We start from the raw sequence: 16,042 nt of genomic DNA on the forward strand, positions 1-16,042 counted from the left end.
GGGAATATCTTCAAGGAAAAACCTCTTATAGCATTGCAGTAGTCCAGCTGGGAAGTGCCTGTGAGCAAGGCCTCTCAATCCAGGAATGGACCAAATATTTTTGGGGATTAAGGAGGCCCTAATGCAGGGTTGTCAGACTCACGTTGTCATAGTGGCATCACGTGACATATTGGTACTTTCCCCCCTTTGCTAAAACGGGCATGGGCGTGGCCAGTGTGTGACGCATCAGGCCTGTGGGCCTGGAGTTTGACAGCCCTGTCCTAATGCATAGCAAAGAACATTTTCTAATATCATACAGTTGAATATGTTTCCATCCAAGTTAGAAAATAAACAGTATTAGAAGGCACTCATATCAAAACTTCCCGTGTGGCAAAGTTTTGCTGCATCACCAGATTCATAATAATTCTGGCACTCAAATATACAAAAATAATAGGTTCCGCCATTTAAATAGGATAAAACTGTTAAGTGAGAAGCTAGTAGGCTTGGAGAAGAAAATAGGACTAATGAAAATTACTAGAACTTGTTATTACTTTAATCTGCTTCTATATGGACCATGCAAAGGACAGCCTTTGCCCTTGAAACAGTTTTGCTTCCCAACTGTGAGGAAAGATAAATCTTCTTTTAGAGGGTGGAGCAAACTCATTTTCCTAGATAAGAAAATTTTGTTCAGCCTTCTCAGCGTGAATATAAAACAGAAGGACAAACCTGAATGCCAGTGTAATAAGTAATTGATGGGCTATGGATACTAACAAGGACATGCCTCCATATCTCTTCTTAGAGCTAGGCCAAACACTTGTTAAAAGTGTAGGTAAAATCCGGGGAAGGAAGAAGCACAGTGGAAAAAGTGTGAGTGCCTCCTTCATACAGCTTTTGAAAATAGATGGATAGAATATAGCCAAAACATACATATATACATACACATACATACATATGTGCGTACATACATGTTGTGAATCCTCATTTTTAAAATTTCCTTTGACTGGAAATTAGAGACATGTTCACTGCTGGCTGGTCATAGGAAACAGAGAAGTCCAGTACGTGTCAGGTATACTCAAAAACCTCCATGAGGTAATCCTGAAAATATGTAGAGTGCCCCTTCCAATTTTAAAACTTGTTGGATAAAAGAAGGGAGAATTCTCTATAAGTCAGTTGTAAGCTTTTATTTATAAAATCTATTTATTGGATGAAAAATTGGCATTTGGAGGCAAAAAAATGGGACTATGCATTTGATAATTCAGTTACCATAAAATAATTGAAACTGAAAAGAAGTCACATACATAGGATAAGATCCAAAGTCTTGCATCTGCTGGGTCTAAGTATATAATGCTTTGTAAAAAATATATCCTAGAGCAAGGATCTCCAAACTTGGCACTTTAAGTCTTGTGGACTTCAATTCTCAGAACTCTCCAGCCAGCCATGCTGACTAGGTAATTCTGGGAGTTGAAGTCCACAAGCCTTAAAGTTGCCAAGCTTGGAGATCCTATCCTAGAGGAGCCTTCCAAAGATCCACCAGTGAAGACCTTCCAAAATGTTTCTGTAATCCTTCTCCATGTCAGGTTCCGGTGTATAAAGAAAACACCACACACACAAATGATGGTTTGAATCCTTTACTGGCATGAACTAACATCCATAAAGCATAAAGGAAGATTTTGTTGGAGCTAACACTTTGTGCTCCCCACCACCTTATAAAGCTTTATCACCCAGATGACCCTTAACCTGGCTCCTCCCTACTCATTAATCATTGTTCCCTTAGATACCACAATTAGGCATTCCTCCCGCACGCTCCCAGCCTGCTGGCCACTCCTCCAGATTGGCCAGCATTCCAGCTATTTCCAAGCCTGTCCAGATTAATCATTATTACAGCCATTTCCAAACCTCTCCATACCTCTCTCAGCCTCTCAGCCACCCTCAACAGCTGCTCAGACAGCAGCTCCCAGAGGAGGCTGCCATGGCGATGAACACATCATCAAGTGGCGCCTGCAGCTGATGGGCGGTGAGGGCGCAAGCTGGGAGAGGGATCTTCACATTGCTTGGTGGTCAGAAGATAAGCTGAGGAGCCAGGGTGCCATGGGAGCCACCATGTCGTCAGAATCTCCGCACCCACCAGAATGGCAGCCCTGACATGCAGCTGCACATTGGCAAATGCCACCACGGAAACTACACCTGTCTCACTTCATGAGCATGCCGCAAAAGTTCCTCCAAAGGTGCCACTGAATTGTTAACTTTGAATTAAAGGAAAATGATTAGAAAAATCCTATCAGTTACATTTAGATAACTTAATTCAAACTAAATGAAATTCAGTTGAATTTAATTTATGGTATGCCTACTTTTTTAGGGGTTTGTCTACTTTTTGGAGGTATCTTCTGGTGTATTGCACAGCAAAATATGAACTGCTTCTTGAAAAGTTTATGCAACCAAGTCCTACAGGTTCTTTTGTGTTCTATATATAGATTGTCTAGGTACCTTTATTCCCAAATTAGTTTAAATAGTGATGAATAATTATGCCCTCTGATATGTTGGGAAGGCCAAAGGTATTCTCATATTTCTTTTCTCTAACGTTTTCTATCGTTCACAGTGAACACCAACATTTCACAGAACCAGTTCTTTTAAACTCCACAAGATGTGGAAAATGTTGGTTTGCTGAATCATAAGGACATCAACAAGTTCCATGGTAATGACATTATAAAACCAGATTAAAAGGTTCTGGGCACCTATCCGCCTTCAAACAAATGTGTTTACCTATAGGAGGAATTTTGGCAGAATATATTACTAAATTCTGAACGGTAGTGTGTCCTTCCTACACGCACTATCATACATCATGCCGGCTAGACAGGAGACCCTTTGCCCACGTTCTTTTCTCACTGTGGAACACATAAATTAAAATGATACACATATTTACAACAGCCAGAACCACTCTTTAAGTGTATAGAAAAGCTCTCCAGGTGACAGATTACAGCACACTGGAAATGAAATGACAGATGATTGCGTTTCTGAATTCAGTATATTGGAAAGTGATATACAGGATGCAGCATCACTTTACACCTTTAATAAAAAAAATCAACACTTGGCTTTCTACTCTGAAATATGACTTCTGCCTAGAGCAGTAGTAAGTCAAGAGACAGGGAATTCAACTTGACACTGAACTAAATAGAAGTTGGCCTCTCAGAGCAAACAAAGCAACATTTTTGCAATAAACCAGTTTTCCTGTCAATGGGGAATAGAGTAAAAATACATCCATCATCACTACAATTAAACACTGTAGTTTTTGAAAACTGTTTTTAATGCAAAAAAAAAAAATCTATTATGGACCGAAACAAGAAGAAATAAAATTTAGACATACAGAAATACAAGTGAGTTTCCAGTGGTGATGAAAGTAAACTCAATTGATCTATTGGTCAGCGACTCATGACCAATCTCCCAGCAATCCTTTTCTTTCCTAAAATTTATGTTTGCAAGTGGTGAAGGGGGCATAGTCTGTAGGGCTTATTCAATGCCCAAATATAATCTTGCTAATTTTATTGGACTGATTGATTGATTGATTGATTGATTGATTGATTGATTGGTTCGATTTATATGCCGCCCTTTTCTGGAGACTCAGAGCGGCTTACAATGTGTTAAGCAATATCCTTCATACTTTTGTATATACCTGCTTAGTAGGGCTTTTGGGTCCCCGCTAAGCGGTATTCTTTTTTATACAAAGTCAGCTTATTGCCCCCACAAACCGGGTCCTCATTTTACCTATCTCGAAAGGATGGAAGGCTGAGTCAACCTTGAGCCTGGTGAGATTTGAACTTGCAGTAATTGCAGGTAGCTGGTGTTACTTAACAGTGCTTTAGTCTGCTGCGCCACCAAGACTCTATTTCTCAATTTCTCCTGAAAATGGTTATCCTTATTCAAAGAAGCTTATGAATTGAGTTTTCTGGGGTTTCATTGCTTACTTATTTATATGATTGATTGATTGATTGATTGATTGATTGATTGATTGTTTGATTGATTGATTGAGTTCTATAGCCACCCATCTCAGAAAATGATTCTGGATATCTCATATCGCCACAATGTAAAAAAGATGTTGAGACTCTAGAAAGAATGCAGAGAAGAACAACAAAGATGATTAGGGGACTGGAGGCTCAAACATATAAAGAACTGTTGCTGGAATTGGGTATGACTAGTCTGATGAAAAGGAGGACTAGAGGTGACATGATAGCAGTGTTCCAATATCTCAGGGGCTGCCACAAAAAAGAGGGAGTCAAGCTATTCTCCAAAGCACCTGAATGTAGGATAAGAAGCAATGGGTGGAAACTAATCAAGGAGAAAAGTAATTTAGAACTAAGGAGAAAATTCCTGACAGTTAGAACAATTAATCAGCAGAACAACTTGCCTCCAGAAGTTGTAAATGCTCCAACACTGGAAGCTTTTAAGAAGAGATTGGATAACCATTTGTCTGAAATAGTATAGGGTTTCCTGCCTAAGCAGGAGGTTGGATTTGAAGACCTCCAAAGTCCCTTCCAACTCTGTTATTCTATTCTGAAAAGTTTGGGCACAACTCTTAATGGTGTGCCACTTTTTGAAATTTCCAAATGTCAATGCCATCTTGAGTTTCTTCTATCACTGTTTTGGTTTCACATACATTTGAAAAGGATTGCTATCATGAGTTGATTTTTTTTTTACTGAAATACGAAAGAAAACTCGCACAAACTAAAAATAAATATTTGTCAAGCACCAAAATCAGGACATTCAGGCAGTTCAAATGAGTATAAAGATTTATTGTAAGCTTAGGCTTTCTGCAAGAATCTGGCCAACTAGCCATTAAAGGAAATCTATGGGAGATAAGAGAGGCATTCAAGGTGGGATGGATGTAGATTTCTTGCGGGCGTGCAGGGACTTCTTGACTTATGACATGTTTAACCTTCCCTCAAGCTCAGCCTGGTCATCTCCTACGATATTTATGTTAAAACACAGTCTATGATCTAAATATTATTCTGTGTCATCTTTGGGAGAAGAGGGTGAATTAAAGACTGAAAGTGTAATTCGGTACATGCCTACTCAAATGAGTTCAGTAATTCTTATTCCCATATAAACAGGTAGAAGAATAGGCAAAATTAAAGAGTGAAAAAAAAAAGTTGAGTGGGAACCACTTCTCATAGTCAACGCTCATCAAATCGTACATTAGTTTTATCACATTAAGCACAATTTAATGACTTCTTCTTGTGAGTTTCAGATCCCACTGATTAATAACTCAATACTTCATTTCCTTATCGTTAACGTCCTTACTTTGATTAAAGACAATGAAGATTTATGGGCATGTCCAGATGAAACGAGAGGAAAAGTGAATGGCTGAAAAGGAATTGGGAGATTATATCAAGCATTAGGAATAGCCATGAGAACTGTCTTGAAGTACCGGAAAAAGACAACTCCTCTAAACATTAAAGATGAGATTCAAGAAATGTCTAAGTTCCCAATTTTGGAAAAGACATTTTTTTCTATCAAAAAAAAAAATAACAATAATGACACAATATATTTCTTTTCAAGATAGTTTTAATAACATTTTATGTGGAAGAGACAAATCTTTATGTGCAATTTGATATATTAAATATATATATATATGTAGTTAGATGATTTATACCAGGGGTGAAATGTAAAATTTGTTACTATCGGTTCTGTGGGTGTGGCTTGGTGGTGGGGGGTAATGTGACTGGGTGGGCGTGGCCAACTTTTCTTTTTTTTTAACTTTTCAAAGCATTTTTTCTACAACCTCTTCAGTTGAAGAGGTTGCAAAAAAATGCTTTGAAAAGCCTCTGCCGATCAGGCAACTCAGCTGGGATCATCAGAAAGGCTTTTTAAAAAATGCTTTGAAAAGCCTCTCTGACAATTAGGCAACTCAGCTGGGATCGTCAGAGACTTTTTAAAGCATTTTTTTTAACCACCTTTTTGGCCGAAGAGGTTGCAGAAAAAAATGCTTTGAAAAGCCTCTGACAATCCCAGCTGAGCCGTGCGATTATCAGAGGCTTTTCTTTTTAATTTTAAAAGAATTTTTTCGTCGGAAGAGGTTGTAGAAAAAATGCTTTTAAAAGTTAAAAAAAAAGCCTCTGATGATCGTGCGGCTCAGCTGGGCATGGTGGGGGGGGCAGGGATTTTTGCTACCAGTTCTCCGAACCACCTGCCACCATCGCTACCGGATCAGGTGATCCGGTCCGAACCAGGAGCATTTCACCCCTGATTTATACCCATTCTTTTTTTTTGTAATGCTCCAAAGATCCAGGAAAGGGAAAGTTATATCAAGCAATCCTAATCAAAACAATAGGAACAATCCGATTGGAGACCTATTGATTTCATTTTTCTTGGAACATGTATGCTATTTATGTTGCTAAATTTCCATATTCCTTGTTGGCTCAAAAATATTCCAATCAGATTAACTGTACAATAAATATGCTTACATTTTAATCCAGAAGTACTGGCTATGGATTTAGACAAAGCCTTTTCCAAGAAATGCGGTAATTTAAAATAATATGTTCAATCTAGAACTCTGGATGAATTACTTATTTAGAAGTAGAAGTTTACTAACTGATCTGAACTACATTTTCTCAGCTTTTTGAGAAGAAATCTTTATTAGGAACATCAAAAAGCCTCCTCTCATAAATAATTATAAAAATAGTCGAGATTTTATTTTTGCTACAATGGGTGGGGGGGACCAGCTTACCCTTTATAAAATATATACAGTCAGGTCCAGAAATATTGGGACATCGACACAATTCTAACATCTTTGGCTCTATACACCACCACAATGGAGTTGGAATGAAACAAACACAATGTGCGTTAACTGCAGACTGTCAGCTTTAATTTGAGGGTATGTACATCCAACTCAGGTGAACGATGTAGGACTTACAGCAGTTTGCATATGTGTCTCCCACTTGTTAAGGGACCAAAAGTAATGGGACAGAATAATAATCATAAATCAAACTTTCCCTTCTTAATACTTGGTTGCAAATCCTTTGCAGTCAATCACAGCCTGAAGTCTGGAATGCATAGACATCACCAGACACTGGGTTTCATCCCTGGTGATGCTCTGCCAGGCCTCTACTGCAACTGTCTTCAGTTCCTGCTTGTTCTTGGGGCATTTTCCCTTCAGTTTTGTCTTCAGCAAGTGAAATGCATGCTCAATGGGATTCAGGTCAGGTGATTGACTTGGCCATTGCATAACATCCCACTTCTGTCCCTTCAAAAACTCTTTGGTTGCTTTTGCAGTATGCTTTGGGCATTGTCCATCTGCACTGTGAAGCGCCGTCCAATGAGCTCTGCAGCATTTGGCTGAATGTGAGCAGATAATATTGCCCGAAACACTTCAGAATTCATCCTGCTGCTTTTGTCAGCAGTCACATCATCAATAAATACAAGAGAACCAGTTCCATTGGCAGCCATACATGCCCACGCCATGACACTACCACCACCATGCTTCACTGATGAGGTGGTATGCTTAGGATCATGAGCAATTCCTTTCCTTCTCCATACTCTTCTCTTCCCATCACTCTGGTACAAGTTGATCTTGGTCTCATCTATCCATAGGATCTTGTTCCAGAACTGTGAAGGCTTTGTTAGATGTTGTTTGGCAAACTCTAATCTGGCCTTCCTGTTTTTGAGGCTCACCAATAGTTTACATCTTGTGGTGAACCCTCTGTATTCACTCTGGTGAAGTCTTCTCTTGATTGTTGACTTCGACACACATACATCTACCTCCTGGAGAGTGTTCTTGATCTGGCCAACTGTTGTGAAGGGTGTTTTCTTCACCAGGGAAAGAATTCTTCGGTCATCCACCACACTTGTTTTCCGTGGTCTCCCAGGTCTTTTGGTGTTGCTGAGCTCACCGGTGCATTCCTTCTTTTTGAGAATGTTTCAAACAGTTGTTTTGGCCACGCCTAATGTTCTTGCTATCTCTCTGATGGGTTTGTTTTGTTTCTTCAGCCTAATGATGGCTTGCTTCACTGATAGTGACAGCTCTTTGGATCTCATCTTGAGAGTTGACAGCAACAGATTCCAAATGCAAATAGCACACTTGAAATGAACTCTGGGCCTTTTATCTGCACATTGTAATTGGGGTAATGAGGGAATATCACACACCTGGCCATGGAACAGCTGAGAAGCCAATTGTCCCATTATTTTTGGTCCCTTAACAAGTGGGAGGCACATATACAAACTGCTGTAAGTCCTACACCGTTCACCTGAGTTGGATGTACATACCCTCAAATTAAAGCTGACAGTCTGCAGTTAACGCACATTGTGTTTGTTTCATTCCAACTCCATTGTGGTGGTGTATAGAGCCAAAGATGTTAGAATTGTGTTGATGTCCCAATATTTCTGGACCTGACTGTAATATCTATTTACTTAATTAACTAAATTAGTTGGTGAACCAGTACAGGAAACTTTTATTTAGATTATATATTTATGCTGTGATTATTCTGCATGTGTGTAGAACACATCTGCTTGCTACGGAAACTATTTTATTCTAATTATGCCAGTAGACGCATTTTGCAATTTTAGGCAACTGTTCCTATTAAACATTGCTGAGAAACAGATTTTCTTTTTCATATCCTCTCTTATTTATTTCCTCCTCACTTTATTTATTTCCTATAAGATTCTCAATTTTATACAAATGGGCCAGCCAATTTTTATAATTGAATGCACTTAGTAATCAAAATGATCTTAATCCATAAAATCAAGGAGTTTATTTTTTCCCCCAGGCATTTAGCTTAGCTCCTTCATATAGTTCTCTAATAGATCTGTTATACCTTATCCCAAACTCCACACGAGATTTGTAAGGCTCTGAACTTCTAAATAAGAGTTAGGCCCAGGTAAATGTTTTATACATAGCCTTCACACATTTAAGTGCAAGTAACAACGTGGCATGATGCATTTCAGACAAGTTCATCTTGACCGAGCTTAGGGCTCTTCCCCAAGGCTCAAGATAGATCTTTGTGGTGCTCCTTCCCGGTTCCAATTGACATAGCTCAATGTCCTAATTTTCCATGCAAGAAAGGTTGCTTCACCTCCCGCTCCCCATCTGCTGCCCTCTCAACATCATCAGCCAGGCAGGAAAAAACTCTGCCCATTGCTACCCTCCAGTGATTGGAGATGGTTCTGACAGATGACTAGACTTGAAGGTTTAGCTGACTACTAGCACTTGTTCCTGCTCCCTGACCCTCTGTCAGACTGAGAAGCTATTGAGCTTTGAGAAAGGACAGGTAAAGTGGATGATGGCTCTTTTTTCCACCTGTAGAGAGACCTGCATAAGCCCAAATAGTGGATGACAGATGCAGGAGAGGAATTGCACAAGCTGGCATTTAGTCTGCCTCTTTAACACAACCATCAGCTCTTATTCACATGATGTGGGAATATAGGTTCAGTGCAGTGGTGGGTTGCTCCTGGTTTGGCCCGGTTCGGGCGAGCTGCTAGTGGTGATGATGTGATGTCACCGAACTGGTTCTCTTTGACTGGGAGATGGGCCCTCCTGCCCGTGTTATACCTACCTTTATTTGTCGTTTTTTAGCCCAGCTGATAGGCACGGCAGAGTGGATTGCCACACCTCAGCTGGGCAGAAATCTAATGCGCTTGTGTGGAGTGCTAGTTCGGCACATGTGCGAGCGAAGCAAGCATGCACATGGTGATCGCACGCAAAGCACAAAGAGAACCGGTGGTAACACCGGTTGGAACCCACCATTGGTTCAGTGCTCTCTTAGGAGAATGGCAAACTCACATTAAAAGCACTGTGAACAACAGTTGATAATTTGGAAGGAGGCAGGGCTTTGCTATGAAACTGCAGAGAGAGAAAACTGGGTCTCTCTTTTGCTTACTTAACAATCACTTGCTATATGTTACTTGCTATATGAGCTGATTCAGGTCTCCAGGGCTTTGAAATGGAGATATGGGAAGATGGGGGGCAGGGGGAAGGGGGAAGGGCTGCATGTCTGTGCTGAGATTGGTTGTGAGTTGGGAAAAGCCTTTAGAACAAATGTCAAGTAATCACATACTGTAGGTTAAGACATTTTTGTACCACTGTCCTAAAATTAGCAGAGAGTCATCTTTAAGAGTGAATAGTTGGTGCTATTTTGCTTGGTGATTGTCATAGCCACTACCTATTTTTTCCTCTGCTCCTCCAATCTGCCCTATATACTGCTTTTCTAGCCTCAATATGAAAAAATGATTCCTCTTTATTTCCCAAGGACTTTTCTCAACACCAATAGGGAAGTGCTATCATCCTGTGCTGGAGCTGGTACAAATCTCTGCCAGCTTAAAGAAGTGCCGACTGCACCTTTAACTTGTATTCTGTCATGGCAATGAAACAGAATTGAATCTGATTGCAGAAGAAGTGATGACATATGAGAAAGAAACCGTGCCAAGAATGACAACAGAAGACCTGTGGATCTTATGCTGATAGTGCTCCAATCCATGGAGTGATCTCTGTGGAATGGCACAAAGGAGCCATTCTTTGCCATATCTTTCTCCTCCTTCTCCACCCATCCATGACACTGGAAGCATAGGGAGTGTAAGGTGAGCAGATATTTTGCTATTTAGTTCTTTGAACCCCAGAATAGTCATGCCATTGAATTAGAAGATTAGAAGCACCCAAAAGATCTCCTTTACCTCTTTGCCTCCCCCAAACCCCAGGCATTGATCAGTGGTGGGTTGCTCCCGGTTCTGTCTGGTTCTTTAGAACCAGTAGTAAAAATGGCGGGAGGCTCTGCCCACCCACCCAGATGTCATAATTGATTATCTGCGCATGCGCAGAAGCTTTTGCACATGTGCAGAAGCACGTGCGTGAGCAAAATGAGCACACGTGCGCACTCCCATTGCAAACCAGTAGTAAAGGTAAGTAGAACCCACCCCTGTTATCGATGCATGCAGTGCTGAGCAAAGTAATGCCATTCATTAAGGCTCCTTGCTAGGCGAAGGGTGGAGCATGAGTAATTGTAGACAGCTGCCTATAGAGGATTTATGTAGCTGTTTTGCCTTCAGCCTTTGTTGGCAACAATGGTTCAGATTTCCAACTCATGACTTTTGTTCCTGCATTTCCTTGCCCTTGACTACTGGATTGGCTAATTTCCTGACTCAACTTCTGGAACCTATTTGGAGCCTTCGATTGGAGCCTTGTCTCCAAACCTATTTGGAGCCTTGTCTATTGTTATCTTAGTGGTACTAGACAACTCCTTAACACTTGTGTCTTTGTATGTGTGTGTCTGCAACCTGGGACAGAACTTGCAAGCAACCACAAACATTAAATAGGGTTGCCCCCAAGGGTAATTTTGGATAAATTCTGCTCGACGATGTCTCCCCACCATTGTCTTGCCAAACAATACAAGCCAAACAACGCAAATTATATTGATGATCATTCTGTATCTTCTCCCTCAGTATTCCATCAAGGTAACAAAATTGGAGACAAAATGGAGAATTGTATTTTGGAATGGCTAGAGGGTTTAATGCCAAATTAAACAGAATTTTGTTCACTTGTTTCATTAGCTCTGCCTCCATCTTCCCCTCTTTCCCTGATTATTCTCCATCTTATTTCTTTCCTCAAGAGATTTGGAATTGGATCACAAGGTTTGGAGATTGAGACAAACCCCCACCCCCACTAAAAAAATTTTCTGTATCCATAATGAATCCATTTAAGGAATCTCCAATGGAGTGCTTATTTATTGGGCAGGATGGGGGCCTGGTACAACTGGTTTCCTTCTAGCATTATCTAGTTTAGTCAATCAGATTATTTCTTTCCAAATTGCTGCAGAGTCTGAGAGTGATGGCTTCCCACTCAAATTAGCAATGAATTCCTGCTCTCACAGAGAAATCCCCCCAGGGAAGGCATCTTGAGACCAAGGAAGTAGTGCTATTCTTCATTTTTCTAAACCCAGATACCGCCTGCCAGCTTCAGCTTAGCTCTCTATCTGACTTAGAAGTCTTGTGCAATTTTAAGCTGCTCATTATTCAGTTTCTACATATGTTCCAAAAAGACAAATGATTCTCAAAGCCATGGCTTGAGCGTGAATGTGTGAATGACAAAGCCAATTTTATTGAAAGGTTCAGAGATTACAGAGCATCAAATACACCCTTTCTGTGAGGAATTGTCCTTGAAATGAGAAAGAAAAAAGCATATAAATCTTTACCAAAGAGCAAAAAAGCTATAGGCCCAGAAAATCAACTAGAAGAAGCTTGTTCAGACAGCAGGAGAAAAGAATTCTTATTTGGAACTCAGTTGCCTTTCCTTCCCAAAACTTCTGATAAGTCTCACTGTTTGATTGTCATCAAGATGTGTGCTGAATACTTCCATAGTACATTTAATCAAGTGTCTAAAGGGACGACTTCATTAGATCTTTGCTCTGAGGCCATATCAAATTGGCCCCTTGTAGAGAATAAGAAAGATGATTTTGATGGAAATACGTAAGCTCCTTTATCAAAGTGAGGAGGGATGAGATACGTGTAAGTTCACAACAAACAGACAATATTTATTTATTTATTTATTTATTTATTAGTTTAATTTATATGCCACCTTTCTCCGAAGACTCAGGGCAAATATTATATATACTGTATATAATATTCAGAAGAGGCTCAGGCAAAGCCCTAGTTGACATAAAAAGTGGGAAGGGGTTCACTACAATCAAACTTGCAAGATTCAACTACAATGAGCAATCTCAATAAAAGTAGTTTTAGTATTCTTCTGGAGACGATTTGCTGGTCTGCTTTTCCTAATGGAGCTGATGCTCCTTGAGACACCCGTAGAAATTGTTAAATTTAAACAAAGCAGTTGGAGGTAATCTGACCTCATCAGAAATGCTAAAAGTCAATATAAAATGATGGACTTCCATATTGATATCACTCATCTTCTCCATGCCGTATCATCCATGCAGATTATTTTATCCAGGTCTTCAAAGATGAGTTTGACTGATGAGCATCCATTCAAAGCAGTCTTATCAGCTGCCGTTGCTGACTTGTGTCATACTAGCGGTCATCCAGACACTCCACAGAAATTTAACAAAACCTGTGTATTATTCCCTTGTCCCACATGCTGGACAATACTCCTATTTTAGTATTATTATTATATACAAATGATCAGAAACCTGTCCTCAATTACAATAAAATGAAATGTGCTTTCTCCACATGAACCTGTCATTTCATTTTTGAAAAGTTTATAGCTTTGGTATTATTTACTTATATATCAAATTTAGAAACCACCCATGTCATTCACAGAGCGACTCTTTGACCAAAAGAGGAGATTAAAAAAAGGACTTAGAAGTCTTCTTCTAAATCTCAGTGATCTACAGTCAACCACGAAGGACTGTCGTCGAGGCCCATAAACTTTCAAATGCTGCTCTGTATCTTGCTAATCATCACATAAATAACTGCAGCTACTACCCCAATGATCAGAATTCCCTAAGCAAACTACACCCGTATTTTTTAAAGTTCTCCAGTTACACCATCTTCACATGCACCCTTAATATTTCTCAACACTATTTGGGCTAGTCGGTGGTGAAAACTTATTACCTTTCAGTGACTGGAAAAATGTAAAAACAAAAAGCAAAACTCTAGACTTATTTTTTAAAAAGAATGGGGAAAAAGCCCAGGGAGAAAATTAGCTATTGAAGATAAAAATGCAATTAAAAATAGTTGCTGTGGTGTTTCAAACCAGCAGCCTTTATAATGCCAAGTGAGAATCTTAATCACCATGCTATTTCAGCAGTGTCGATAAAGGGAGGTAGAGAATCTATTTGAGTGTATAATAGAATTGGCTTTTTTAAAAAGCCGTTTTGTACTTACAGGTATTTGCATTTTAATATTTTAACTTTGTGTATGTGTGTGTGTGTGTGTGTGTGTGTGTGTGTGTGTGTGTATGTAATTGGTATGTGCAGAAATACCAGCTCAAATGTGCTTTTTCAAAAGGTAATTGGACTTTGTTTTTCCTTGAAGATGTTTCGCTTCTCATCCAAGAAAGCCTCTTCAGTTCTGACTGAATGGCGGAGGATGGAAGGCTTTATATTCCTTGCGGTCAGTCCTTCAATCCTCCTCAGAATTGAAGAAGCTTCTTGGATGAGAAGTCTTCAAGGAAAAACAAAGTCCAGTTGCCTTTTGAAAAAGCACTTTTGGGACAACCATGACAGAAAATCTGTATAGACATTCAGCTCAAAGGAAGGAAAACTCAGACACTTTTTCTGAATTCTTGCATCTTGTTCCCATATGTCACCTGGCAAAATATTTTTTTCCCCCAGATCAATTCATTCAGAATGTTACATAACTTACCGCTGATTCTTCCATTATTATCATTTCTGGAGCATAATCTGCAATTATCACTCAACTATGAATTTCTACTTTCAAATTGCATCCATGATGCCCTACATGGCATCAACTCATACTTTCTGATATAAAAATTTAATCTGTAAAATTTAATTTACAATTCCATTTCCATATTTGTATTCAATAGCTCCAAAAGACTAGATCACCTTCATTCAAGTCTATTGCATTCCTTCTTTCAGCTTGATAACAGAAAATATGTTGATATGTTATTGGGTGTTTTTTTATTCGCACATTAATTCACGCCTTTATTGCCACATCTACTTGCCTTCTATTTCATATTTCCATTTTCAGTGTGTCTGTTGTTAGATGAGCTCCACAGAAATTAATTTCTATTGTCTGTGGTGGCATTGGTCAATTACTCTTTCCTATAACACTTTTGGTAAGATGGAAGAGATGTAGAAAAAAAATCACTAGTTTTAGTTGTACACATGCTATTTGCAGCATTTCCACATAGCAGTTAGGAATGGTTTAGCTAGTATGCCACAAGTAAAAACATAGCCCAGTTTTACCTGTTTGCTATTCTGAACATGACAGGATCTCAAATCTTGCATGCCCGTCTATGGTGGCCTGCATCCCACCAGCTTGAAGGAACTTGCAATGTGCTGACGTACCCAGAATACACATATTAAGGTCACCAGAAGATTTCCACAAATTCAAAACCCAGAAGTATTCCTTCCTATTTTCCCCTCTCCCACTGAAAGCAAGGGGGTGGGGGAGAATAAGGATATCAGTGTCAGTACCACACAGAAACAAAGAATAAAAGTAAGGAAGATAGCACAATACACCAATGGTCCTTGAGGAGTGCCAAAGGTGACACAGGGTTATTCCCCAAGTAATGTTAGTAGGTACTTTCTAATAATATTACCACAATAATATTACCACAATAACATTTCACATTGAAAGGCAAGTAGTGTGAGCATTAATCACATTTCCCGAGGGGGGGCTGAGGGGGATCTTACTTGAATACTTGAAAAATCTGATTTTCAAAAAAATGGGGGGGGGGACTGTGATTAATAATAGAAGTCTTTTCATTTATGTCTGGTATGCAAGTGTAAGTGTGTGTGGGATGAGGTGGGTGGATGAATCATATCCTTAGATTTAGGCCTTATTTGATTTCAGGAAGCCCAGTCTGGCACCTTGGTTCTTTTGTAACTGTGTGGTTTTTACAGAGATTAAATAGAGCATTACTTAAGGGGTGGGGGTGGGTGGGGAATAAGCATTTCCAGAAAATATCATGCCTCATATATTAATTCAACTGATTACATATATAGGGGCAAAGAAACATTTGGTGCAAATCATGAGCATCTCAACAAATTGCGGCACACACCTGCATCCAGCAGCAAAGCTGACAGGTTTTATCTAAGTATATTGACGTGTTATATTTAAACATAAAATTTAATTATTTTTTCAGTCCACCTTCCATGCCACAAAAATGTCACAACACCACGTTATAAAAATAAGAGCATAAAAATAGCAACCCTTTTCAGAGCTAGGGGTTTTTTGCGGCAAAAAGAACTAAGAGGCTACTGGGATGTTAAAGGTCAGTCAATTATTGCCTTTTTTTTTTTTTTTTTGAGATCACAACCTATTTCATCAGATGATGTAGTCCTGATAAAGAAATCTAATTCATCCAGTAAATGAAGGAAGGCAAGGAAAGGAGTGCGGGGGAGAAGGAGGGAGGAATGTTGAAAGGCAAGGTGAGAGAAAAAATGAC

The sequence above is a fragment of the Pantherophis guttatus genome, chromosome 1, assembly GCF_059756535.1.
Source record: "Pantherophis guttatus breed Tessera chromosome 1, ASM5975653v1, whole genome shotgun sequence".
Lineage (NCBI taxonomy): Eukaryota > Metazoa > Chordata > Lepidosauria > Squamata > Colubridae > Pantherophis > Pantherophis guttatus.